General features: G+C 33.4%; 1 protein-coding gene across 2 annotated transcripts in view; it reads right to left on the reverse strand.

The window, feature by feature from the left end:
• The window catches only part of LOC133179052 (octopamine receptor beta-2R-like), a 149,430-nt gene extending 131,735 nt beyond the window's left edge, over nucleotides 1–17,695 (reverse strand). For both annotated transcript variants that reach the window (XM_061313749.1, XM_061313748.1), the window contains exons 1-2: nucleotides 17,576–17,695; nucleotides 11,312–11,350 (exon numbers count right to left, since the gene is read on the reverse strand). The gene's annotated coding sequence lies outside the window, so the exon portion shown is untranslated. The remainder of the gene's footprint in view (nucleotides 1–11,311; nucleotides 11,351–17,575) is intronic.
• Between the last annotated feature and the right edge of the window lie 8,285 nt (nucleotides 17,696–25,980).

The raw sequence follows: 25,980 nt of genomic DNA on the forward strand, positions 1-25,980 counted from the left end.
CTGTATTACAAGTTTGTAACAGAAAATAAAGTTTAAAAAGACATCTTAAGGACATTGGCAAGTCACAATTATCCAGAGAAAAAAAAGGGTTTAATTTGTGTTTTTTTTTACTTACAAAACTATGATTGAGAGTGATCCCCAGTGTAGAATTCTCTACAAAGTGAAAACCAATAAAGCGTTTATTACGGAGATAAACAAAAGCTCGTGTGCTTCCTTCCACAGGTAGAATCATCTGTACAGTAAGAAAGAAAAGCAGCGGTGGCTTTGTTGGACATTGAAGGACAGACAGTCAACAGATCGTTATTTATCGTAGCTATGGTGGGAAGGGTAAAGATGTGACAAATGCTGAAAACGGTTTCTAAGCAATCATGGTCCTGTGAAGGAGGCGGCATTTAGAAAATACGAACAAAAATTTAAAACAAATCCATGCCAATACTTTTATAACAAATGTGTTTCCAATAAAGTAAATTACATTTTAGAAACAGTCAATCAGTCTCTCTACCATTATTAAAAATAAAAAATTCTCAGGGAAGTAACTCAAAAATAAAGAATGTTGTTGGCATATCCGTGTCTTGTTTCTATGTTTGTTTGTTTGTTTGTTTGTTGTTTAACGTCCCTCTCGAGAATTTTTCACTCATATGGAGACGCCACCAATTGCCGGTGGAGAGCTGTAAATTTTGTCCTATACTCGGCACTTACGGCCATTGAGCAGTGAGGGATCTTTTTCGTGCCAGCACCTACTGCGACACGGGACCTCGGTTTATACGGTCTCATCCGAAGGACCGGTCTCCACGTCCCACAGTGGGATTCGAACCCGCGACGTAAGGATCAACTCTTTACTTTGCGACTCTAGAGCAGACGCTCTAGCCACTGCGCCACGCGGGCGACGTTTCTATGTTTGCATTTTCAGCCAAAATATCTAGATCCCATAGGGAATGAGGATACAATATTAATATAATACATAAACTTTATGAAATAAATGGGTTTTGAAGAAATCGTATGATGAAAATATATGTAATATTCCTTTTTATCAACATTTTACATAGGAAATGTATTGAGAATTGTAAAAAAAAAAAAAAAAAAAAAAAAAAAAAAAAAAAAGAAATTGATTTGTCAAAATCTAAAAAGGAAGAGTGGTTTAGTGGGTTAAATGTACCAGAGTATAATATGTTTAGTACCATAACACCTAATCAAGTGTCTTGAAAAATTCTATATAAAAGCCAGGAACCCTGTCAATGTCCTTAACCTTCATTTGCTGGTAATCAGAGCCAGTGCATGTATTATAAACCACATATAGTCAATTAGAGTTAATGATAGGCAGTTTTATTTCCCCATATTTTAAAACTGTCCGAATTTTTGAACCCGGCAGAGAAGAAAAGTAGCAAATAAACAGAGGGGTATAATGAACCTCTTTTAAAGTTAACAATTTCAAAAGTTTAAAAAGAATGTTAAAAGATTGTCCTTTTTCTGTAGGGGTATTTTTTTAAAATAAATTTGAGGGATGCACATACAGTGTAAGATATAATTTTATAATAAAGAGTAAATTAATATGGGGTTAAAAGGATTATGGTTTATCCACTTTAAATAAGGGAAGTTGATGATAGAAACATGTTTTGCATTAAGTTTAGTTGTTGAATTGCCATTAATGTCTTTCTCTAGTAAAACATCCAAATGTGAAACAGATGTGTCAGATTCTGTGGTATTTATTTTTCAAGTTCAATGGGATATATCGAATAAAAATAAACATTGTTAATTGGTAAAGTTCGTCGATATAATATCTAAATGTCGACTTGAAGGACACATCAAGATACATCTTTTATATAAAAGTTTTTTAATAAATAAAAAAAAAACAAACAAACAAAGGGATACTGCAACTATACATGTATATAATTCTTAAACAATACTTTTCTCGATAAAATAACAGGTCGAGATGAAATTCAAAGTCGTTAAGTACATCAGTCTGTGGGGAATATCGCTGGTGTAGTCTGACGTATATAATCAAATAATGCTTAGTGACACAAAAGCTGATCGAACCCTAGCTCAGTTTTCCATAACATTACACACATATAAGATAACTCGAAATAGATATTTTAAGGCTCTCTATAGGGAAGAAATCATTTCCTTGCAATTGGTGTGTCTAAAACAAAACTTTTATATCGATTTTTTGGTAAATGAAATTGTGAAGCTGTGTGTGTTAATTTCATTGAACGATTATAATATCAATAGCTACTACAATACATTATTGTAAAATAGCTTTAAGTTGATATGTTATACGTTGGATTTGGGGTTTGTGTTCTTATCAAACTTAAAGCCACAATAAACAAAATTGCAAAAATATGAATATTTGAGGTTGCGAGCACATTGGGTTATTATATGCAGGTTACAAAAATATCATTTCATGGGGTTACAAGCCTATCAATTTCTGAGGTCATAAGCACATCAATATTTGAGATTCCAAGCATACATGTATCAATGCATAAGGTTTCAATATCAATTCATGAGGCAAGCGTATCAATACATTTGGCTACAAGCATAACAATACATTAGGTTACAAGTATATTAATGTATGAGGTTACAAGAATATCAAAACATGGGGTTTAACGCATTTCATTACAAGAGGTTACTATTTCAATAGATGAGACTGCAAGCATATCAGTATATGAGGTTCCATGCATATCAAAACATGAGATTACGATATCAATGTCAATATACGTTTCATCGTTCATCATATCAATATTTAAGATTACAAGCATATCAATATATGAGATTTCAAATACATGTATATCATCACATGAGGTTACAACATATCAATACACGAGGTTACATGCATATTAATGTAAGAGTTTGCAAGCATATCAAAATACGAGGTTATAAGCATAATTGATACTTGTGGTTAGAAGCATATCAATGCATGAGGTTACAAACATTCTTTATGTGTGAGGTTACAATGTCAATTCATGAGGTCACAAGCATAACAAAACAAGGGTTGACAAGCATATCTGTGTATGAGTTTACAACATATCAGTATATGAGGTTGCAAGCACATCAATACATGAGGTTAAATGCATATTAATACATGAAATGACATTATCAATTCATGAGGTTATAAGTCAATCAATACGTGCGTTTTAAAGCATATCAGCAATATGATGTTACAAGCATATCAATATATGAGCTTGTAAGTTTATCAATACCTGAGGTTACAAGCATATCAATATATGAGCTTGTAAGTTTATCAATACCTGAAGATATAAGCATATCAATATATGAGCTTGTAAGTTTATCAATACCTGAGGTTATAAGCATATCAATATATGAGCTTGTAAGTTTATCAATACCTGAGGTTACAAGCATATCAATATATGAGCTTGTAAGTTTATCAATACCTGTCGTTACAAGCATATCAATATATGAGCTTGTAAGTTTATCAATACCGGAGGTTATAAGCATATCAATATATGAGCATGTAAGATTATCAATACCTGAGGTTACAAGCATATCAATGCATAAGTCTAGTCATATATAAATTCATGTACACGAAGTTTCAAATACCAATTTATGAGTTGCAAGCCTATTAATAAATTTGATTACAAGCTTTCCATGGTATGAGATTACAAGCATACATGTATTGATACACGAGATTACAAGGGAATCCTTGCTATAAATTACAGTCTTGTTTGTCTTGAAAACAAATTTTAATAGGTTTCCCTGTGTATGTTCCTATGTAGCACTTTGAATTTATATTAAAGTTTGTGTTTCTCGAAATAGTGATGTGGAAAAATATGTACACACGATGAGATCGTTTAAGAGGAGATGTTCACTCCACGAATCAATTATGCTCAGAAACGGTTTTCCAATTGTGACCCTTTTTTAGTCTACTTCTTTAAATAATCATTATTTCCGTGTATTCCTATGTGATAATCTCAAACTGTTGTGGTGCCACCATCTGTGAGTACATGTACTGTACATGTACGATTAAAGACTTCTTTCTACAGGGAAGTGTTTGTAATTCTATTTCATGAGATACTGTTGCAATGCTATTGCTCTTGAGAAGAACTTTGTCTCCCTACACATTTTTATGTTGATTTTTTTTTTAATTAAATAATCTCTTCCATCGAAGCCCTGTAGCAACCTCTAATGATAAAACACCGCTTAATGATAGAAATATCATTAATCGTTGCAATGCAACGCTTAATGTCATAAATTATTGCATTAATAGTTGACATTCTCAACCGCTTAATGATATAATTCTTTAATTAAGCGGCGATTTAGTATTAGCGGTTGAGAATGTCAACTATTAATGCAATAATTTATGACATTAAGCGTTAACGTTGCATCACAACGAAACATGATATTTCTATCATTAAGCGGCGTTTTATCATTAGCGGTTGCTACAAAGCCCACCCTTAGCTGCAGGAACTTAAACAAACCGGAAGTTACATGTTTATCATCGTCGGTAGCCCACAGGTGATTCACAGGGAGCTTGTGGACTCAAAACCGTGGTTTGCGACGATGGATGTACATTCCATGATTTTTTTTTTTTAAATAACATAGTTTTTTAACTTTTTGCAGCGAAATCATTCTTAGGCTGAATATTTTGATTTGATATTCCATCTTATATAAGAATTATGAACCTGTATAAGCTCCCTTCCTCTCTGCCCCTCCTCACAGGTTAAGGGGATCATGATTTGAATAATTCTGTTTATTCACATTATTTGATTGAGTTGCATTGTGCCTGGGAGGAAGATTTTCAGAGATATTTTTAATTTTTTTTTTATACTTCTAAATGTATATTTTCCCAAAAGTCAATGAAATATATCTAGGTTTTTGCAAAAAATTTATAAACTTTTCTCTTTTTATTGATTTTTGTCAAGTCTTTTCCCCACAGAAAAACTTCAAGTAAGGGAATTAAGTTGATTAACTGTTTCATTCCAAGTCTTCATGATGAAAGATTGATGTCCAATTAAAGCAAATGACATTCTACATGCAGTGAATAAGAAAATATATGAGAATATTTATTTATTTGTTTCTGGAACGTCTCAGATAGCTAGCAAAAGGTAATTTATGCCTCAACCACTTCACGATTTTCATATACATGTATAATAATTGTGTGAATTTCAATTAAAACCAATGTCATGAAAAATTAAGTTGAAAATGGAAAAAAGATTCGCTGTTGTAGACACATATACATGTAAGTACAATAATTTCATAGACAATACTCTATTACGGCATAAATGTAAATACTTATAAGCAATTAGTACTACTCGTCTATACAATTTTGTAAAGTAGGGTACATTGCCAGTTTAGACTGCAAAATAACACAGAAAACTTACGAACCTAGTGTTGTCCTTAATTTTTAAATCGCCATAAGAACAAGTAATCTTAAAATTCCTCATTCATCAATCATCTGCGTGACAGGACGATTTTTGTCAAGCTGACAGTGTGATAAAACTCGGGAATCAGGTTATAATTTATCATTTTAGACCAAACAAAGGTCAGGGGAATGATTGAGGGAAACTGTTTGTACTGACCGAGCCGATAGGGGGTCAAACTATTAAACTTCTAGAACTGTCTGAACCCTGACATACTGTACAAGTTTCATGATAATCGTCACATTAACTCCGATAATATTGCTTGAGTTTATGACCATCAATAATACATGTAGTTTATAATTACACTGAAAAATTTATTATTACGATGATAATAATTTCACTTACCCATGAAATCCATTGAATCAATATCTCAAGTTTTTCTCATTATTAAAAAAAAACTAAATATTCATAAGTTGAAAATTTCAGCAACGTTTACCACATAAAGTTAGAACGAAAACTAAATTATTTAACAAAAATACACGTTCCAAAAAGCTACACCTCTTGACTTGGCAATTGTCGTCTATATTTAACTTCGGATGACAAAATGTAGGATTAAAACACTCAGTCTGACGCTATCAACCCTATAAGATCCATCCCAGTTAACGATAAATACAGGAGAATGTTTATCCATTTGTGTTGACGCAACAGACGGACAAAGTGACACCCTTCAAGTGTTATTGTACTCTTACGAACGTTCCGTAAATATTTGAAACGTCATCTGATATCATTGTATTGAGCTCTCTTTAGAGTTCAAAAAGTCAGGTATTCTCCGCGTGTGATCAATCCGAAAATGTGATGTTAATTTTTTACGCTTTTATCTATTTTTCATGTCGTGGACGATTTTTACCTCCATCTTACTGCTCAGGGTTTAAAGAACCAGTAATTACAGGTGCCTGACTGTGGTTCACATAAACAAGTTTTAATTAAATCTAAACAATATATTTCAAGCTACAGTAAATCCTGATCGAATCCGAAACTGTAGGATCTTGCAGCTGGAATTTTCCATTTTGGTTAATTCCTAACAAACTTGAACATGAGCAATATTTCTATATTTAATAATCTTTATATACAATTTTGCTAGGGACACCTGTGATGTAGTTGGGGATGCGTTATGTTATGCCGATTGAATTGGATGTTAGGACACTAATGAAGTGTTGCATACGAGGATTTGGACAGATTCGGACAGACGTGAGGGGATCGGAATGTCATCTCGCCGATTAAGAAACTGAACAAAATTTTATGGTTTAGTGCATTTTAACGCACAATCTCTAGCATAAATATTGATATATTTGTATTTATTTATCAGAAAGATGACTAAAAGAAGCCTATTCTTTGTCTATATAAATACAGAGGATTGTGGAGAGGACTTATATAGGCAGTGCCTGCTGTCCAATCCAGTTATGTTTAATCATAATAAAATATTGTTTAAATAAATAAAAAAAAAAACAGAGGAAATAGGTGCATCCAGAAATCTGTCTTAACATGAAACAAAGTAGCTGTGTGTGAATGTTCCAGGTCTATTAAAAAGAGACATGAATACTCGACAAGTCAATCTCAAAAGAAAAAAAATCGAAGAACTGATAGTCAGGAAGACATGATGGTGATAGACAGATACTTCACGCCAGGGATAGTGTGAGGAGAAGAATATTTTAATAGAGGAAAGAATTTGGAAATTATTGAATAATACAAGTACATGGCTTTTTTCTGGCTTTGGTTTTCTTTTCTTTACTTAGCAAAAGAACAGAAAATACAATTATCTCATTAAATCTATGGAAAAAGTACTTTTATTGCAATTTCTACCCATTTTGTGTGTGGAATTTTTTAATGGAATTGAATGCTTTAATCGTACATAGATTCCAGTCGACTTCTGTGATTGTCCTCCACTTTTTAGTCATATTAATATATGAAAGCCGAAATACGCATGGGTCGGTAAAAAATTTCAATTGTTATGTAAATCTCCTAATATACAATACATGTATTCAACGTTTAAAAAAAAAGGGGGGGGGGTGTCAATCTACATGTATAGCAGGAAAAAAATGCTAATATATGAAATCAACAATGTATGAAAATATAAATGAATCTGTTGAAAGCATGTTGATTATTTAAAAAAGTAAACAAATGATAGGAAACCAAATACAGTTACATACACGTACCAGCGTTAGTATTTTGAATATTATATTACATGTATATACACATATCAGCGTTACTATTGTGAATATTAAGTTACATACACGTACCAGCGTTACTATTTTGAATATTATGTCACATGTATATACACGTACCAGCGTTAATATTGTGAATAGTAAGTTACATACACGTACCAGCGTTACTATTTTGAATATTATGTTACATGTACTGTATATACACGTATCAGCGTTTCTATTGTGAATATTCAGTTACAGACACGTACCAGCGTTGCTATTGTAAATATTAATTTCAGTGAGATCAACTGAAATTTGACCAAAGTTTCCTCCTACGAACAGAGGAATATACACTCTAGTTCACAATTTCACCTTTTGTCAGTTAATGGCCAATAATACGATGGATACGCTGAGTTAATTCAATTCAAAATGTCAGATGTCGTTGAACTGTATACTCTTTTCAACCTCATAATGCCACGGTTATTTTCATACTTGTCATTCTCATGCTTGAGTTGTAAGCAAATGAGCTTTTTCCTTGCAAATTTATTTTTAAAAAATATTTGAATGTAGCTTTTTCTTTCAAAAATATAATTGCATGATAGTCATCTTCAGTCAGATGACATGACAATGTTATGTTCTGAGACGTCGTTGTTCTTTTACAAAAATATCGTATATATTTTGAAAGTATTTCTCCTTCCAACTTGACTATGAAAAAATATTTATACGTAGTCAAAGATTAATAAAATCGCATACACACTTTCATAATCCAAGGACTTTTAACTTTTATAATATCACAGAAAATATTATATTTCAAAATAAAATGGATGGTGATAAGAATCTTTTTTATTCTCATGTTATCTAGAAAACATATACTTACTACCAAAACAAACTTATAGTCAACGATTAACAAAATCGCATACACACTCTCGTATATCCGAAAGACTCTTCACTTTTATAATATCAGAAAAATATATTTCAAAATGAAATGAATATAAGAAACTTGGTTATCCTCATGTTATCAAGAGAACACATACTTACTACCAAAGTTCTTTGAGTCCTAAACAGAGGAAACAACTATCGATCAATTCTCACAAAGTATCACAAAAGCGTAACATTTCACAGGCTAAAAGGCCTAAAGTCTGAGAGTCACCTTCAGCATGCTTTTAACCGGAATCGTAATAAGTTCATCGAATCTCACGGGCAGTCACTATTACCAGCGCCAATGGAAACGCGAGTCATCAATTTTGCATGGCACAATCGAAACATGGCATAAAAATCTTTCAAGTTATAAAATTTGCCGATTGTTACAGTCTGTACCAACTCTTAATACAACAAAGTCAGTATCCACGGATAAGAATTAACCTAATGAAGTACATGGGAGCGATAAGATCAGGGCCCTATAAAGGGCATAAATTACAAACTTTGGCTTTGAATTTATAGAAATTTCAAGTAATTCTACTCTATTTAGACTAATGATGACATATTCAATATAACACAACCAGATTTACATTCTAGATAAATAAATAAATAATTTTTAAAAAATATTATTGAATGCTACATGTACTAATCCATCGAAATATAAATGTATCTGATTTCTGTTTTTCAAATGTTAAATAATTGTTTAAATATAAATGGTTTGATGAAGATGGTGTATCATAATGTGTGTGTGTGGGGGGGGGGGGGGGAGGGGGGGAGGGGGGTCTTCAAAATTGGGTTTTTGTATTTTTGTATTTGTTAGCATATTCAAGTGACCTCAAGGGGGGGGGGGTACTTAATTGCTATTGTCATTATATATTATTTCTTTCCACAAAAATGAAGAAGAACTTCACATGGTTTCTTCTTTTAAAAAAAATGCCAATATTATTCGCGAAGAACTTTAAAGGATGACTGCACTTAAGGACATGCGAAATTTGCGACAGAATAAACTTTCAAAACAAGCATTATTTTATCTTTTCATTGCAACAATGATCAACATCCAATCTACAACTTTATGTAATTACGTTTAATAAAAGTGTGTATTTACGAAGTTCGAATCTGTTTTCAAAGGCAGTGGTCTTCACAATTTCTTGAATCTCCGTTCGATAATGAGGACGCCCACTTTTTTACTGACTGTATACATAGTGAGTGCATGTTTGTCTATTGTTCTACGTTTAACAGTAGTTGTATATTTGCATAAATAATAATGTGTCAAAAGGAGATTGATAGACAAACATGCGCTCATGGCTAAAAAGAGAAAAAAAACTGCTTCTTACATTCGCTCTCTGTGTTGTAACCAAGGATTGTGACATGTTGAATATTATAATTCACCACGTGATTTCTTAACTCAGGTAACTTTGTGAATACTAAATTCCGTCACGTGACTTTAAGGTAGCATGTTTTGTACTAACTAGGGCATTGTGTTCGAACACGTTAAGTCATCTGGCATTGATATAAAATCTGCTTTCATTACATTGACATGCTCATATTGTGAATTTCGTTTTCAAACCTTTGTCAGAAGTGTTTATGCCATACAGAATGGAGAGGGAGATTGGAAAGAGTGATCACGTTCTTTTTACCAAACATGTCATTGTTATTTATCAAGTCTAATTTTAGACCCATTCTTACAATGTTAGCTTCACCTCTTATGCATATCTAATGTTCAATCAAGGGCAGGTAAGTGTGAATTCACTATATCTGGAAAGCAGTAAGGACAAAAAACATTGAATCATTTTATTGTATCACAGTCTAAAATGATTTTAAGATTTAAAATTGGTTCCAAATTGAAAGGATTTTTTCCTAAACATACAAAAGTGAAATAAGGTTTAGATATAAAAGCAACAGAAGCAACCGAAAAAGACCCCAAAACAGGCGTTAAGAGCAGTCATCCTTTACAAAGGTGAACAAAGTGTTTTTAACAATTATTATTTATTTTTATGACCGCTGAACATATATAGGTGTTGTATATGTAATCAGATCTAGCAAAATGAAGACAACGATAATCCTTCGAAGTGTCAGTGAAATTATTTTATATTTTTAAATAATTTTATTTTCCTCGGTATTGATGCAATAGTTATCTTACAATATTTTTGATCACATGCATTTGTGATTATTTAAGTGCCTCTATATTGTTTTGAAAAATGGTTAGTCTCTAGTTAATAAATTACCCATGATTGTTTCGGTATAATAAAACAGTTATGGAATGGGTACTCGGGAAATATCAAATTTATGGTTCTCCTCGGCGGGAAACTATTTCCCTCGGCGGCTTCGCCGCCTCGGAAAATAGTTTCCTCCCTTGGGGAACCATGATATTTCCCTCATACCCATTCCATAACTGTATAATACAACATTGGAGTACAAACCTTGATTAACTTTCAATGTATTTATGTGAACAAAAATTAAGTAATTTTTTAATCTATCCAACAAAAATTGTCCAGCGGTTTTCAAAATGCTGAATGTCTGCTTCAAAAATCTATCCTCATTAAACCTCCAGAGATTATGATAAATCATGATTTTCACGCCATTGTGCCGATGCAATTTCTGATATTTCACCGAAATTAACTTTTGAACAGATACTTGCAATCATCATAAAAAAGCGAAGCATTAAGTATTTGTCTCTTGTTTTTTGTTCACGCGAGGGTAATCACAAACACATTAAACTATCCATCATAGTTATAATTATTTCCATTAATTCTCTCAGCAAATTTAGCTAAAGGGAATCCATTTCAAAGCAAACAAGTTTTTTAAACATTCTGGTTAAATTACTCACTAGAGAGAACTCAATAACTACATTCAGTAAATATTTGAGTTTAAACTACTCACCAAATGGTATTCGGTTACCAAATAACGTTGTTCCATCAGCTGCAAAAATAAAGAGTAAACATTTATTATGCAACAAAGCAAAAATAAATACACTCCTGTATTCCAATATCAGATGATATTGAACATAATTGATAACAGGAAGGAAATTTCAAATATTATCATTGTGTCTGGAATTGATTACAGAATGGACAATAATCGATACCTGTCAAATTAAAACAAAGGACATGATGGCATCATTATCATTACTCATGTCTCCGATGACTATATAAGTATGATCCTGGCTTAACCGAAATTTCCGAGTTGGATGATTAGGATGAATATTCAAATGTCATGTCGATAAACAATCTATTAGAGTAACCACATGCTACATAGTTATTGGAGAGAAAATGTTTCAAAAGTTACAGATGCCTCCAAAACCTCGCGGATATTAATCAAACAACACAAGTTAATCCAGTTTAGACCTTAAGGACATACGCAACGTAGTTTGAACTTTATTGTCTTTTTCCCTGGAGTTGAAGAGTTCCAATACTTAAAGGAATTGTGTGATACATTTGTATGTCTACATGTATATATGCTGTTGTACACTTCTTCTAAAACAAGTTTGGATAAACAAAACATCTAGAATATGTGTTTAGTAATATTTGTGTATTTTTCTTTGCATTATACAAGAATTTTCATGAATTGATATCTTTTCAAAACCCCTGGTAATGCATGCTGATTTTTTGTCGACGAACATCTGATGGCACTATAATCTTAAATTAAGAATATCTTGAAAAATTATCAGTAGGTAAGGTACGTTGCGTATGTCCTTAATCGTTATTATGGACCTGCGTGAAAAAAAAAATGATACGATTTGGCGAGGACTCTGTAATCATTATCATATACGTACACCTTGGCTCCTTAAATGTCAGAGAAGACAGGACAATTAAGGAAATGTCTTTCAAGATATGGCGACTTGGCCCAGCTTGACTCCTGGCCCCGGGGCCATAAAACTTAGACGAGCTCACTTTTGATCTCAGTCTCACTTTTCCACTATAAATTCTTTTTGTAAAAGTGAGACTAAGATCAAAAGTAAGATTGGCAAAGTTGTATGGCCCCAGGAGCCTGGACTCAGGGGTCTTTTTTTAATTCTTTTTGGGGAACTTTTTGAAGAGGGTTACTGCTGATTTTGATAATACAAAAAAGCTGCCTACAAATATGCAATTTCATTACAAATTAGCCCTATCCTGAGACATTAACCGTGGACCGGGGTCAATCAAATTACAGAGAGATGGCTTAGTCTTAATTATAATCAATGCAAATTTTGGTTAGATGTCCATGAGTAAAGAAAGATTTTTAAAGGTGTAATGTTTTCCAGAATACTACCAATATAGTCACAACCTGGAGCCTGAACAACGGGTTCGGCAGCCAAAACTTTCACAATACATATATTTGTAAAAGACAGAGTGAATATTATAACTATGGAAATAGTTTGCCTGCTAACTGACCATGAGTAAGATGAAGTGTATGTTCAATATACAGTATGACCGACTTAACCCCACGATAGATCCTAGACCATGGACAAAGGGGCCATAAATTTCATTATTTTGGTATGTTGAGAACTCATTAAAATAATGCATAATACTTGGCTGCTAGATATCCATAAGAAGATTTTAAAAGAGGCGATGTATTTCAGTGTATGACAAACTTATCGCCATATTTGGGCTTAAACATTATACTCAGGAGACTCGATTTTTACAAATTTATTGAGGTTTACTACTTACTTAATCATACAACAGTTTATCAGCTACATATAGAAGTCCATGAATAAAGGAGAAGATTTTTAACACTTACAATATATGACCAACTTAGCTCCATTCTTGAACCTGGTTGTGATTTTTACATTTTTGATAAAAGGTTAAGTGGTGATTATATCAAAGAAGTAGTTTGCCTGCATATTGCCAATGGGTAGACAAGAAAAAAATGTAATGTATTTTTAAGTTTATGACCACCTAAGCACCGCCTCAAAAGGCCTTAACTATGGGACAGGGGTCATGATCTTCAAGTTTTGTAAAAGGCTGAGTACTCATTAAAACCATGCAAACAATTTTCCTGCCAGATGTCCTCGACAAAGAAGAAGATTTTATCAGATTTAATGCAAGTGGCCAAATGAGCCCTACCATGGGCCTTAACCAGAGATCCATGGGATTTAAAGTTTACAACTTTGGTAAAGCGTTGAGTACTAATAATAATTAGGCGAACAGGTTTTCTACTAGAATAAAGAGGATTTCATAAGATGCACACAAAACATTTTCCAATATTTGACCAACTTAGTCCCACCCTGGATGTTGAACTCTGAACCCGAGGGGCATGAATTACACAATTTTGGTGAAAGTATTATTTCTTATTGTAACCATATGCCAACAGTTTGTCTGCGTGATGTTCAAAAGTAAAGAAGATATTTGAAGATTGGATTCATTTTGATTGTTTTCGCCATGCCCATCAGAACAAAAGGAGGCAAGAACCATGAAATTCACAATTTTTGTTCCCCTACACCCATAAAAACTTTATACTGGAGTTAGTTGAAAATTGGTTAAAGCGTTCTATCGACGAAGCTTCAAATGTTGAAATTTAACGCATGACGGACGACTATGTGTGAAAACAGTAAGCAGTAGGTCGCCAGAGTGAAAGTCAAATGAACTAAGATTGTTAAGATTTCCACAGAGACTTTATAATCATACGATAGTTATGGGTAACTGTTCTATTTATTTATTTATTTTGGAGGGGGGGGGAGGTATTGGAAAAGATCACTGTATATGACATACTTAGCCCCACCCTGGGGCATGGACATGGGCCATGATTGACCTCTGGACCCGAGGATCCATGAATTTAGCAATTTTATTTGGTGGTGTAGGGCTTATGATAATCATGGAAATAGGTTGACTGCTTAATGTCCATAAGCAAAAAAGAATATCTTATAGATGAATTGTTTTTTTTTAAGTAAACGACTTTAAGTTGCTTAATCCCTTCTAAGGGCTAGAACATTGGACCCAAGAACCATGAATTTTACAGTTTTGGTATAAGGGGAAACACTTGTTGTAAACGTTTGAACAGTTTGACTGGTAAATGTCCTTGAGTAAAGGATAAAGGACAAGACTGTCAAAGTTTTAATATATTTTCAATTTATGATCAAATTAGTCCCGTCCAGTAGTCTGAACAATGTATCCAGGGGCCGAGAATTTCACAATTTTGATAAAGGGTAAGTTTCGAACATAGTTTGCTTAATGTTCCAGGATATGAAAGGAAGATTTTTAAAGATAAAAAATATTATTAATATTTTATATATGTGATCAAATAAACACCATCCTAGTTCCTTAACTAGGGATCCAGGGCCCACTTGTGGTGAAAGGTTGAGTTCTCATTATAATCATGTAAACAGTTTGCCTGCTAGATTTCTTTGAACAAAGATATTATCATTAAAAATATAATGTAATTATCAAGATATGACAAACTTGTCCCCCCTGAACCCTGAAAAGAGAGGGTATGAATTTCACAATTTCGTTGAGGGGATCATTACTTGATATAATCATGTCAATAGTGTGATTGCTTGACGTTTAGGAATAAAGAAGATTTTTGAGAATTGTATTGGCTTTGGCAATGCGCCTCATGCCTCAGTGAGACAGGGACTATGAATTTCACAAATTGTGTTCCCTTTTGACCATAGATGATATAAAAATTGGTCTAAGAGAAGAAGCCGAAAGTATTTAAATGTTAAAGGACGGCTGATGACGGACGACACACAACGCGTGATATGAACGAAATACATTATTTATATATCACCTTATTGACTTGGATTGATTGATTGTATGTTGTTTTACGTCCCGTTGGGGAATTTATCACTCATACAGAGACGTCACCATATACCGGTAAAGGTCTTCAAATTTAGACCTTTACTCGGCACTCAGGGCCATTGAGCAGTGAGGGTTTTTTATCGTGCCAACGCCCACGTACCGTGACACGGGGCCTCGGTTTTTAAGGTCTCATCCGAAGGACTCGCAACTTTCACTTCAAAGTGCCGAGCGCCCAGCGAAGGAACAGTTGCTACCTATATTTTTATCGACCTAGATCAGTCGCGACCGTGATTCGAACATACGACCTTCCGATCACGGAGCGAGCGCTCTACCGACTGGGCTACCGTGACGGTCTTATTAACTTGGATGATCTTTTAAAAACAATCCTATTGTTATTGGACACAATTTATGGTATAGAAAATCATGCTTGTTTTAATTTACTGTCAGATATCTGAAAAATAACCTTGTTATTTAGTGTTTACATGTAATTGTATATTCATGTATATACATGTACATGTACATCAAAACATTCATATGATTCTCATCTAGACGAAGCGATCTAAAGACATTTTAAAATTGGGCCTTAAATCACATTATTTTTAAGTGGCAAAATTTAAATCTTTGTATCCCACAATATGTTGATGTTGGGAAAACATGTTATACACATGACACAGAATGCCACAACAGGCAATAAAAATTTGCCTTTAACTAGAATCATACTCAATGACTTCCTCTGTTTGGATGAACATATCTACTTCAATGTTTACGAGTAACCCTTTGAACTTTTGTCAATCCTTCCAGTAACACGAATCTCTAGTTTTGTAGTTTTTAAATTTACTGGACAAGGATAAATACAACAAGAAATCCATGAGCTTTGACAAATTTTGTCCGAGCACTATGAGTAAGGTGTTAAGTCTCTAAGACATAAACTACAATATTGTTGTTAATTAGTCTTAATAACAAGTGTAACATGTGAATATTGCAAATTAAAGTTAAAAACAAATACATGTATTTGTATACATATATGTAAATAATGAGAGTTGTATATATATTTTTGATAACTTTGATTTTGACCCTGTCTTAGTGAGTTTTCGTCTAAATCAAACAATACAACATAAATAATATAAATAGTATTCTCTACTACAAAGTTATAAACAGCAAAAAACATTTTTTTAATTTACCATTTTAATGAAATCTGTATTGTGCAATGACCTTTAAACATGGCTGTAGAACCTTTGGAAGATACATTCAAACATATTAATGAAATTATTTAAACATTACATGTATTTAAATTGTAATTTAATCCTAAACCTTTATTTCAGCTTCTTTTGCACACTAAGTGTTGCCAATCTTTTTTAAACATATTTTTCCATGCACCTGTCCTACCTGGGTAACTTGTTTTCCTCATCCAGTGTGCATGTAATAACAAACCCACAGAGGATACTGAATTGGTGATTACTAAGCAAATCGATTCCCTGCTAGATGTCAAGATGAAAAGACTTACGAAAATAGAATAATTCATTTTTTAAATATATTCGCAAATAACTTTTGAGTAAGATCCCTTAACCCAAGAGTTCATAGAATTTCAGTTTTTTTGTGAGGACTGATATTTTCATTGTTACCGTGTATTCCTGCTAAATGTATATGCAGAAGGAAAGGCAAATGTATTCAATTCTCAGCATATTACGAATTAACTTAGCCCCTATTTGAGGTCTGAATGCTGAAGTCAGGAGTTATGAATCATACAATTTTGGTTACGGTCCGGTTGCTCACATAATCGTGCAACAAGTTGGCTTGCTAAATATCGAGGAGTAAAGAAGATGATTATATACAAAACTTCAAAGTAAATGAAATGCTTAAAGATGTATGTAAACTCTAAATCGGCCACTTCACAACTTCAAAGAGAGAGAGATGGGGGTGAATCTCATGTTGTTTTTGGAACAACTGCACATTATACTTGAGGAAAATTCGATCATATAATATCCTAAAAATCTTGGATACAACTAGCTATCAAAACAATAACACATATTTATGAAAACTTTTCTTTGAAATAATTAAGAACTTTTTGAAATTATAACTTTTTCAAGGCCCATTTTGTATAAAATGGAAGATTTCTAACAGATTCAATTGAACCACACTCATAATATTTAAATAGGTTCATTATCCAGTATTCAATGAATTAAGTTAACAATTATACTATACACATTCAATCAACCTAATTATATCCTAGGAATACGGTAATTTATCCACTTCAAATGTCTGCCACAATCACCATTATTGGCGCTATTATAATGCATCGCTTATAAAAATCAATCTTTAAACGCAACATAAATCGAGTAATTTTTAAATTATGTTGTCATAAAAAAAATGATATTCTGTTCCGCACATAAAAAGCAGTTTGTTATTCAAGTCTATAATGATTTTTAATACGTACCATATATTATTGAAACAATCAGGATTCGTCAACCCGGCGTTACAAAACATCGCATTCTGTTTATAATTCAGTCACAGTGATGAAGCAATGTTAAAGTTGTTTTCAGTAAAACAGGAAATATGAGTAAACCTCTTTACATTCCTGAGTGAATTGAATTGTGTCTAAGTTGACCCAACAACTTCTGTTATAACCCCTCTTGTAACTGAGACCAAACGTGTCAAGAATTACCAAACTCTTGGGAATCTCAATGCTATAGTTGATGTTTATCTGACACATGCAGATGCCTACAAGTTCAAGACGAGTTATGACGAGTCCTTCAATTCACGAGTATTTCCTTTGAAGATTATTTTGAATATGTCTCTCACAAAACTTTCAAACTTCCTTCTTTGATAAAATTGCAATAATTTCCCATCTATCCATAAAGCCAGAGTGAGAGGATGATAGGACATTTTTCTACTTGCATTAATTTTTATAAATCTGAATTTTAACTGTAACTTACTGTCACGAGCGCAAAGTCATGACATGAGGGCCTATTTATAAGTGGATGAAAATGTATAGTCATTAGTATGTAAAAACAGGAGGTCCATGGTCCGTAACTGTTAATAATAAAGCAATTTTAGTTGTGAAACCACATTATCATGATCATATATGTGTCCTTATGTCTTTTCTACCCAGTCGTAATAAAATTTCAAATCCTTTAGGCCTTGTGCATCGCCATTTGGCCTAAAGACCAAAGTTTCAAACGTTTTTCACCATATGACAATATTTTCAGAATAATTTAACAATTTTGACCCTTCATTTGCTTTAAAAAATAAATAAGTAAAAACTATACTAAGCTGAAAACTCAGGAAATATCTTTAAAACCTTCTTTTGAATAATAGCAGTGTCATGATTTCACTGTAGTCATTTTAATATGCAAGCATTCTTAGGTTGTGAAGATTTTAGTTTGTTGAAATAACGGCCCCCGGGAGTAGGGCGAGGCCAGATGTTTTACATGGAAATATACAGTGAAAATCGCTAGAAATCTGTTGAAGAAAAGACGGTTCATTATTAGTCATATTAATATGCAATAAAATAGTCATATCACCAAATTTTATATTTTGATAAAGAATTGTGAGAAGACAGTAGGAACAAATCTTTTCAAGAGTAGCAGAGTCCTCCTAAATCATATTATGCATTCTAAAGTTGTGTGGAATCTTTTTTTTTTTTTTCAGATTACGGACTTGGGGTTAGGCTTGGGCTAACTCGGAGATCAAAATTACATCATAAATTTGTGAAGGAAAAAGATCTTTAGAATATCTTCTCCAGAACAGCAGATTCGTGTTAGTCATATTGATATTAAAGCATCCCATGCTAGTGTGGATTCAAGTTCGGTAAAATCATTACCCCTTGAAGAATATGGAATCAAGATTTTTCCTGGCAATAAGAGGGTAAAGCATTTCAAAATCGTTTTCGTAAGGACAGTGGGGCCAAGATGAATCATGGGAGCATTGACCTCTTGTTTCAATCTCCATAAAATGTATTAAGACAGTAATCCCTTTAATTTGATGCTTAAGTGTATAAAAAATGATAACTTCATATGAATATTTTAAAATTTGTAACCCTGCAGTACTGAAAAAATTATTTTAAAGATTTTTCATATATACATACATTTGAATCTCTCTTGTGGCGTGGGCCGAAGGCTGAACCATCTTGAAACTGCTTAACGTGATTTTGACAATTTTTTAGAAGAAGAAATGTTTTATACATTTCAGTGTAGAAATTGATTATGGCTACCACGATTTTACAATTTTTTCGCCTTCTACCAAATATGCTTACCAACAATGGTCACAATTGATTGGGCAGTTTCTGAACATGTTCAAAATTTTACGACCAAGCTTAACGAACGAGAAACACGAAGTCTAAAAAACAGAATCAAATGTACCTCTGTGACTTTAGAAAGCTTTGTGACAAACAGGATCTTCTCCTATTTCTCGTTACTCACTGTGAAAAAAAAAATATCTAAGGTCATCTTTAAATAATTGTTTGTTTGCCCTCTCCCGAACGACTGGCTGGAATTTATATATTTAGATTCATTTGTACATACTACATCAAATCAATTTTGTACATGCATAACCTATGTAAGATAATCATATTGACCTTTGGTTCCAGTGTAGTTTAATTTTTTAACATTATTTTGTGTAATTAATTGTTATAAAGGAGAGGACGTTCTAAATTTTAAGAACTTGTGTCCGATCCTTTTGTTGTAATATCTAAACAATAAAATATGTTCAAATCAAATCAACGACTGGCTAAAGATGACCTCCAGGAATTAAGATATTCTTTTTTCTTTTCATTTCTCAATTTTACCATTCCTTCAACATATATGTTGAAATTTTCTGAGAAAAAAAGATTTTCCCACCTACATATATACCTACTGACCCAACTTTTTACCCTGAGTCAGGAGAGGGCAAGCAAACATTATTTAAAAGATGGCTTAACTCTTTATCACACACCCTATGGCTTAAAAATAATAGTGAATTTTACTGATGCTCATAATCTGTTTAAAATAAATCAAGATAGATCAATCCGTGCAAAATATCATTGTATTCCCTCTCACGGTCCAAAAGTTAAATTCGTATCTACACTTTTTAAATTTTGCATAGGTACAGTGTATTAACCCGTGTGCTTAGAATATTTCACAAATATGCTGCATCCCTGTTTTTTTCTGCACAGACATCATATGTTCAATACCTGCCCTCCTCCTTTCGTTTCAACAAAAAAGTAAAAACTTTATCAGTAGCAAAACAGGACTCTGAACATGAAATATCACAAATTTTAATATCTTCTCGTATTTTTTTCTCGAAAATGACAGAAAAATGTTGAATTTAATACTTTCTCAACGCCCTTTACCAGGCTCAATTCTCTCTCCCGGTGGCGCGTCAAACCTAACACGTACAGTGTGTAACAAAGCTTTGCCAAGTGCCAGGCTTTAGAAGTCACGGGTCCTTCGGATGAGACCTTAAAAACTGATGTCCCATGTCACGGTAGGCGTTGGCACGATAAAAAGCCCTCACTGCTCAATGGCCCTGAGTGCCGAGTGAAGGTCTAAAGTTGAAGCCCTCCACCAGTTTATACATGTAGTGAGGTCTCATATATGTGAAAAATTCTCGCAAGGAACTGTCATGTTGTAAATTTTGTATTTATTTCCACCCGGTAAATTCAAAATTTATAACATGACAAAACCGTTACAACAACAAACAATCAATCTACATACAATCATGTAGCTTTTAAACGAGTCAGGAACTATGAGCGTTTCACAGAATAATATCAGGTGTGGATACTTGAAAACTCTAAGGGACTATTAGAAAATTTGAAATCACAAAATTTTACTAAAATCAGTAACATAAAAACCTACGACTTTTCAACCTTTATACAACAATTCCCCATGATAAACAAGCATTCTGAGAGTATTGCATTAGCAATACAAGTCCCCTGCAAGTGTAATCTGGTTCCCGTTAAAATAAAAAAAATGTCATATTTCCGTCAAAAATCAATGAAGCGGAACGAAATGCAAACTCGATCTATAACTCATCAAGGTAAAGTCACATATCAAAAATCAGCTCAATATCTGCAAGCGTTTAGAAAAAAATTGCGGAAAACCCTGAAAAATTGAAAAGGTCGTAATTCCGTCAAAAATCATTGAAGCGAAACGGAATGCAAAGCTGACCTGTAACTCATCAAGATAACTCACATACCAAAAATCAGCTCAATATCTACAACCATTTAGAAAAAAAAGTGCTGAAAACCAAGTGGGATAGACTGACAGACAGACAGAGGACAGCTAGACGGACAGACAGACGGACGGACGGACAGACTCAGATGAAACTTATAGTCCCCTCCGGTTTCACTAATTAAAGTCCAGGCTTTTCGAATGATAGACAGCTGCTTTTCCAATAAAAATGGAACTCGTACTTTACATGCCTTGTCAATGGTCATCTGCAAGATTATTTTGCATTAAAACATTCTGATTGTATACACAAGAAGAACTCCGAAGATGAAATTAAAAAGATGCTTGAGTTTCTGATTGACAATATCTAGTATGTAGCTTAAGTCTTCGAAGCAATCCGTTGGTATTCCCATAGGTCCTAATTGCGCCCCGTTATTAGCAGACTTATTTTTATTAATATTGAGCAGAATTTATTCAACAAATTCTACATGAAAATAAGCAGTTTCTTGCTGTGTCCTTCAAACTGACATTTAGATACATGTACATGTATATCGACGACGGTTTTTTTTTTAATTAATAATATGCATTTTTATTCCTATGCTGATTCGATATAATCATCCCTTTGAACTCGAAATAGAAGACACCCAAGCGTCTGACACTCCTCTTCATATCTGGATATTTTAATAGAGAAAGACATTAAGGGCACATTAAATATTAACGTGATGACTTCAAATTTTCTATCGCCAACATTCCTTATCCATGTAGCAATATACATTTATCACTTGCATATGGAATTTATGTCTCTCAGTTTCTTGGATACGTAAGAGCATGTTCTAAGTACGTACAATTTCTAAAACGAGGAAAGCTATTGATAAGTAATTGAGGATAGCAACTGTCCCATTTAAGTCAACATTTCGGAGATTCTATGGTCGATACAATGACATTGCAAGCTAATACAATCTATCTGTAAGTCGAATGTTGACTGACGTTTTTCATACAAATTGTTAGGCCATTATTTTCACACTGAATACATGTATATTGTCTATAAAAAAAATTTCCGTTTACCGGGTGTGACCGGTGGACTGATGATACTTACTCCTCCATAGCACCTGATCCCACCTCTGATATCTTTAGAGGTCCGTGCTTGCTTTGCTTCAGATTTTTTTTTTCCAATAGACTTTTGAGCTTGATTACTGTTCTATATACGAATATTTCATGAAACTGATAAAGAGAAAATAGGATTTAAGCAGTGTCGTAAATAATGTTCCGTCAGTGCCGTCAACACCAGTAAAAAAATTGTGATATTACATTTGGTCAATTTTCTTTTTACATATGTTACTTGTATATTGGTCTGCACATGGAATCAGCTAAAATACAGATGCTAGTATTTAAAAACACTCTACATAATTGGCTCCTAAATTGAATTGCTTCCTAAAAAAGGGCTGTGACTGCGAACGACAGGTATAATTGTTTCGCCGTCCGCCTCCAGGTTCATTTTTAGCATTTTAGCAAAGATTTTTTTCTAATTCATGAAGAAATTTACATGAGTTTTCATAAATCAAATGAAAAAGCGATAACTCTATATGTTTGGTAAAAACTCACAATCACGACTTTGTCAGATTTTTCACGGAAATCAATGGAAAACGAAAGTAATTTTGACCCCACCCTCCACCCACCCCACCCCCGGGTGAAACGGAAAAGCCCTTTTACAGGTACTGTAAATTATTATTTATCAATTTCATTCCAAAGCTTTTGTTGTTTAGACCAGATTAAATGGGAAATGTTTATTAGATGTAGATAATTTAAATTAAGTTTAAAATACTAAAAGATTATGTGGTTTTTTATCCATATCCATGAGATTACTCGTATTCCCTGTCAGCTGTCACAAATATCTGATTTCAAAGGATATTTTTTAAGAGCACTGAATTTATTGACGCTGGTATCAGAGTTATTTAATTTCTATAATAAAATTTACTTTGTGTTTAAAAAAAAACAAGAGTAGATTTGCATTAAGCCGGGAGTCGAGCATTAGCGTTCAAAGTGTTTTTGTACTGTTTTTTTTTTTTTTTCAAGGAGCCAGTTGGCGATTAAATTTCAGAAGTCACTTTCAGGTGTGTGAGTGTGTGTGAGTTATCAAAATGTCTCTTTTTTGATACCTTATTTTGTGGCATGCGATGCTTAACCCGCCTTATTTAAGGTTCTGCTAAAGGCAAACTTTTGTTTGTAATTCTAAACAGTTTTTTTTAAAAAAAAAAAACTGTATACACTGCACACTTAAGAATTCTAATTTATGTGGTTACAGTTCTGAAGTGACCTAAATTGAAATCTAAAGTTTATTACTCAATTTGTTATCAATTCACGCATTCTAAATATTTCATTTGGCCTAGATGAATTAATTGAACACTTTATTCGCATTTACTTTTCTCATTTAAGTAAGTAAAAGTGATTCCAGTTCAACAACTCTTCATTTCTTTGAATATTTCTCCATGGGGCAAATGGCAGGTACTCTATGTTGAAAATTAAGTAGATTAACTCCATATTTATATCTTTATATAATATTATTTCCTCAGAGTCCAAAAAACATTTTTCATTGGTGTATAGAGGGTCTTTAATACCTAGGTCACATTTAAACCGATGCAAATTTTTCTCGTATCGTCGGATGAAAAACATGATCGGCCGACACTGGTATCGGACGACCCGGAGCAATCACATTAATTCCTAAGAACACCGATAATTTTCAAAAAATAAATAATTTCAGTCGGCCAACAGTCGCCCGATCATCGTTCGTTAAGCCGCAGTTTGATTTTTCACCGTCGGCGACATTTACGAAAACCCAATTCCTAAATGTCGTCTGACCGACGACCGACGTAAAGAACTGTCTGTCGATGGTCGGACGATTTCGCAGGTTGGTTGACGGACTATTCAACAACTGCTTCAATTGAAAGAATCGGCCACCGACGCAGAAAATTATAACACGACCCGACAGACACAAAATTGGTCTGCCGACGAAATCGGGCAAGACAACGGCCGAGGAACAGCCGAAAATCCTATTTTTGCCTCAAAAACCGTTGGCCGTTGGTCGTTTTCGGAAATGTGACTGAGGTTTAAGACAGTCATTCTACAAAACCTGTACATACATGGGTTTGTAAATATTTACCCATATATAATATGCATTTAAAGTTTGATAAGAACACAATATAATGTTGAAAAACGTATTCCACTGCAAATCTTAATGTCGCTTCATTCATTTACAAATTTCAAGATGAAATTTTCAGTCGTATATTAAGCGTTCCGAATAGATTGCTATGAAATATGGAGATAACGAACGGTATTCAAGCTCAACGTCCATTAAAACAACACAAATCGGGAGCAGAGCAATTGTGGACCTCCAAAAACATCAGAGGTAGGATCAGGTGCCATGGAGGATTGAACATCCCCCTACTGACCGGTCGCACCCACCTTGTGCTCCTTGTCATGATTGGTAATTAACGGAAAAATCCGTCGACAATTCAGTGTGTAAATAGTGGCCTAACAATTAGTATGAAAAACTTCAGTCAGCATATGACTTAATGATAGATTGTATTTGCTGACAATGTCATTGTATCGACCATAGAACTTACATGTACGAAATGACTACTTTAAACGAGACTATTGATATTCTTGTTTCATCAACTTGTTTGTCAATAACTTACATCGTTTGAGAAATTGTTCATACGTAGAGCATGCTCTTGTGTATCTAATCAACTGAGAGATATACACCCCATATGCAGGTGATAAGGGTATGTTGCTGCATAAGTAATGGAAGTTGACGATTGAAAAGTTGAAGTCATCACGTTTATCATAAAGCTTTGTTGTTAGATTACCATTGCCTTTTTCTAGTAAAATATCCAAATATGAAACAGATGTGTCAGACTCTGTGGTATCTTTTATTTCAAGCTCACTGGGATATATCGTGTCAACATATAAATGGAAATTACAGTTCATTTGTTAATTGATAATATGTCGTCGATATATCTAAATGTCGAGTTGAAGGCCACAGCAAGAGATTTCTTTGTCTCATGTGTAAGATTTTGAATAAATTCTGCCTCATATGAATACAAAAATAGGTCTTCTAACAACGGAGCGCAATTGGTACCCAAGGGAATTCCAATAGATTGTTGGAAGACCTGGTCTCCAAAAAAAAAAAAGATATTGTCAATCAGAAATTCAAGCATCTTTTTAATATCAACTTCAGAGTACTTGTGTGTAAAACCAGAGTGTTATTTAACAATTAATAATTTTGCAATTGACCATTGACAAGGTAAATAAATTTACGAGTTCCATTTTTATTGAAAAAGCAGTTGTCAATGAAGTGAAAAAGCCTGGACTTTAATTTATCGTGGGAAATGGTTGTATACAGAGTTGAAAAGTCGTAAGTTTTTATGTCATTTATTTGGTAAAATTTTGTGATTTGCTCAAAAAAAAAAATTTTCCTATATAAAAAGAAAATAAACAACTTCTCGCAAAGAAATGCATGACTCTTCTTTCATACGAAATCAATGCATGTCGCTGATAATCAATTAATTTCCGTAACGATTTTGTTTGAAATTAAACGCACAGAATGCAGATTTCAAAAAGAACTGAAAGTTATCTGAAAGTGACCATGGAATTGAATATCATCGATTCTAGTTGCGACTCTGTTACTTTAGACCAATGA

Source organism: Saccostrea echinata, unplaced genomic scaffold, assembly GCF_033153115.1.
Source record: "Saccostrea echinata isolate AGI-Se365-2 ecotype Australia unplaced genomic scaffold, CSIRO_AGI_Sech_v1 ptg000004l, whole genome shotgun sequence".
Lineage (NCBI taxonomy): Eukaryota > Metazoa > Mollusca > Bivalvia > Ostreida > Ostreidae > Saccostrea > Saccostrea echinata.